Here is a 4,587-nt window from a genome sequence, read left to right on the forward strand (position 1 = left end):
GGCTTTTACGGTTACAGAAGTCAATAAATGAGAGCGCCTGGGGAATGGGAGTGGAGCTAGGCACTGCAGGGCCTGGATTAACTTCTACATCACCAGAGGAACAGAGCAGGAGTAGGATAAGGGTACAGCTAAAGGCTATAAGAACTGGTCGTTTAGTACGTTCGGAACAGAGAGTAAAAGGAGCAGGTTTCTGGGCTCGATAGAATAGATTCGAGGCATAATTTACAGACAAAGGTATGGTAGGATGTGAATACAGTGGAGGTAAACTTAGGCATAGAGTGATGATGAGAGAGATATTGTCTCTAGAAACATAATTTAAACCAGGTGATGTCGCCGCATGTGTGGGAGGTGAAACTGAAGGGTTAGCTAAGGCATATTGAGCAGGGCTAGAGGCTCTACAGTGAAATAAGACAATAATCACTTACCAGAACAGCAATGGACAAGGCATATTGACATTAGGGAAAGGCATGCGTAGCCGAGTGATCATAGGGGTCCAGTGAGTAGTTAAGCTGGCTGGAGACACGGCGATTCAGGCAGCCTAGAGGGCCGGGGCTAGCAAGCTAGCAGAAGGGCCTTAGAGGGACGTCGCAACGGAGGGGCCGTTGGAAAAAGAACCCTTGGCAGATTACGTCGGTAGTCATTTGTGATGGATTCGCAGGGCTTTCGTGTAGTAAAAAGGGTCAGGCCAATTGGCAAACTAGGTTATTGTAGCCAAAGGAGTGGCTGATGGACTCTTCAGCTAGCCGGGAGATGGGCCTAAGCATGGGTTAGCTCCAGCCTAATTGGTGCTGCTTCTGGGCAACACGTTAGCCAGGAGTCGCCACTCGGATTGCAGCTAGCTAGCTGTGATGATCCGGGTGAAAAGGTTCAGAGCTTGCGGTAGGAATCCGGGGACATGGCGAGAAAATTAATCTGGGATGCTCTGTTTGATCGGCGTTGTGCAAACTGGCGAGAGTTTCCGAGCTAGGAGGTTAGCTGATTGACCGCTAGCAAGTGGTTTTAGCTGACTACTAGCTAGTTAGCTGGCTTCTGTTGGGGGATTCCGGTTCGAAAGTAAAGAAAAATGATTTAGATTTTAAAAAATACGTTATTTTACAAGATAAGTTAACGGAGAACACGTTCTCATTTACAGCAACGACCTGGGGAATAGTTACAGGGGGTGAATGAGCCAATCCTAAACTGGGGATTATTAGGTGACCATGATGGTTTGAGGGACAGATTAGGAATTTAGCCAGGACACCAGGGTTAACACYCCTACTCTTACAATAAGTGCCATGGGATCTTTAATGACCTCAGAGAGTCAGGATACCCATTTAACATCCCATCTGAAAGACAGCACCCTACACAGGGAAGTGTCCCCAATCACTGCCCTGGGGAATTGGGATATTTTTTAGACCAGAGGAAAGAGTGCCTCCTACTGGCCCTCCAACACCACTTCCAGCAGCATCTGGTCTCCCATCCAGGGACTGACCAGGACCAACCCTGCTTAGGCTTCAGAAGCAAGCCAGCAGTGGTATGCAGGGTGGTATGCTGCTAGTATATCCATACCACATTGGGTGAGGCAGGTTGCAGGAGAGTATTTTGAAGTTGAGGTTTAGAACAATATAAAAAAGATATGCGAAGAAAAAAKATATAAAAAGATATATACGGTATGCTACGCCATACCTTGAAGTAGTTGTTTCCCTTGCTCTGCAAAGGCTGCGGCTTTTGTGGAGCGATAGGTAACGATGCTTCAAGGGTGACTGTTGTTGTTGTGTGCATAGGGTGCCTGGTTTGAGCCCAGGTAGGGGCGAGGAGAGGGACTGAAGCGAAACTGTTACACTTACATAACACAAAGAAGCTGTTTGTTTGACTTGCCTGATTTATCTGATACATTTTGCTGCCATCCTATCTAAGCATCCATTTCCATCACGCACCTGTGCTTTGACCAGCTGTGTCTGACACGGTCTGTATAGCTGGCTTCCTGTTGAGCCTCATCAACTTCACTGCCTACTTACTGCTCATCTCATTTAACCAGATAATTGAATTCTCTGAGGTTAACACTCTTGGCCAAATGGCAATCATCCACACTGCCTGCTAGTGATGAGAGAGAGTGGATTGAGAGGGGATGCCTTGTAGGGTGTGTGAGAGAGGRAGGGAGATCAATGCTGCAGACAGCTGGAGCGGGCAGCTCAGGGGTCCAGGTAGTAGCCTCAGATGTGTAATTTGACTGTGGAGAGAGAAACACTTCCAGCTGGTGGTGASTGACTGGAATCTGTGTTGTAGAGAGCTTGTCCCTGTTCRCCAGTCATTAGTCTTAAACCAACCAGGGAAACCAGTTGCACTGTATATATGGCCTGCAGGTTTTATACCTTTTATTCTCCCACCATCACTGCACTGTGATGTCAACGTGCATTACCATAAAACAGCCCTGCATCACTACACTACATTGCTGCTATGCAATGAGCTGACCACTACATACAGATGACAGAGAATGTAGTAAAGGGCCTGGTAACAGACTTTAAGTCAGGGTGTGGGTACATTCGTTTGACCCTCCTGCCCCTGGGTTACTGTGAATGGAATGCTACCATTACAACCTTGTTGTTGCTAGACGAKTGACACAGTTGGTATGACAGCAGGTGGAAGGAGGATGCTTTAACTCTGATATCAAATTAAATTGCTAATTATACCACTACACCACTCCTCCCAAAATCTGCGTCTTGATTCCCAAGAGATGACTTTCAACAGAACATTGATATTCTTTAGAGGGCGGAGGAAGGGTGTTTAGGCTCACGTCAAATTAAAAAGTAAACAGTACTAATTATAATGTCCTCCATGTATCAGACATCTAAAGCACAAACAAGTTGTCTAAGTGTTTAAATGTTTATCACAGCATTCAAATATTCAGATTCTTTCCTAGAAGTATACAACCTTATATCTCAGAGATGGGGACACACTATTCCTAGCTTCAGTGGGCCTGTAGCATGCAAACATGAACCTTTTTACTCTGATAATAACATGCTTATAGTGGCGGCCCAAGCATAGAAATGTGTCAAAAGTAAATGTAATTGCTAAAATATACTTTACTATCAAATGTAAAAGTATAAATCATTTCAAATTCCTTATATTAAGCAAACCAGACAGCACAATTTGTTTTATTTGTTTTCATTTGCGGATAGCCAGGGGCACACTCCAACACTCAGACATAATTTACAATTAAGCATTTGTGTTTATTGAGTYCGCCAGATCAGAGGCAGCATCCTGGAGTCGCCTCTTCACTGTCGACGTTGAGACAGGTGTTTTGCCTGTACTATTTATTGAAGCTGCCAGTTGAGGACTTGTGAGGCGTCTGTTTCTCAAACTAGACACTCTAATGTACTTGTCCTCTTGCTCAGTTGTGCACCGGGGCCTCCCACTCCTCTTTCTATTCTGGTTAGGGCCAGTTTGCGCTTTTCTGTGGAGGGTGTAGTACACAGCGTAGTACGAGATCTTCCCGTTCTTGTCAATTCTCGCATGGAATAGCCTTTAATTCTCAGAACAAGAATAGACTGACGAGTTTCAGAAGAACAGTTATTTGGTTTCTTGCCATTTGAGCCTGTACATCGAACCCCCAAATACTGATGCTCCAGAATACCTCACTAGTCTAAAGAAGCTAGTTTATTGCTTCTTCTTTTTACTCAGGGGCAACGTTTTCACGGCTGTGCTAACATAATGCAAAAAGGGTTTTTCTATGATCAATTAGCCCTTTTTTTTAAAATGATAAACTTGGATAAGCTAACACAACGTGCCATTGGAACACAGGAGTGATGGTTGCTGATAATGGGCCTCTGTACGCCTATGTAGATATTCCATAAAAAATCTGCCATTTCCAGCCACAATAGTCATTTACAACATTAACAATGTCTACACTGTATTTCTGATCAATTTGATGTTATTTTAATGGACAACAAATGTGCTTTTCTTTCAAAAACAGGGACATTTCTAAGTGACCCCAACTTTTGAACAGTAGTGTATACATAGCCTAAGTTACCAACAAGGCAGCATGCACAAACTTCCATCCTGCGCCTGATGCCAAACAAGAAATGAGTAGCCTAATTATATTTACATTTTAGCAGACACTTATATCCAGAGCAACTTACAGTAGAGTGCATACATTTTCATACTTCTTTTCCTTGTACTGGTCCCCCACGGGAATTAAACCCACAACCCTAGCGTTGCAAGCGCCATGCTCTACCAACTGAGCAACACAGGACTGTATAGCAGATATGCACTCACTGACATACCAGAACCTTTGCCAAGTGTGTGCAATTAAGACATAATTATTAGAGGAAGCTGCCTGCTTTGTTCTGTTACTTTAGGTGGAGGCATGTTAGTTTTCCATTCTAGGAAAAATAACAAAGCTCAACAGGGTCCCTGTGTTGGATACGCCTATGAGTTCAGACATGTACAGTATGGAACAGAATCCTGCCCACGGGGACATTCCATTCAAGAGAAGCATTAATCATATAACATTAATAGGAGCTGTTGGGATCTTTTACTGTACATCATACATGTACCAATCAGTTTAGGTGCACAGACAGGATAAGGTACACTGTTTGAAAGTGAACA

Source organism: Salvelinus sp. IW2-2015, linkage group LG4q.1:29 (genome assembly GCF_002910315.2).
Source record: "Salvelinus sp. IW2-2015 linkage group LG4q.1:29, ASM291031v2, whole genome shotgun sequence".
Lineage (NCBI taxonomy): Eukaryota > Metazoa > Chordata > Actinopteri > Salmoniformes > Salmonidae > Salvelinus > Salvelinus sp. IW2-2015.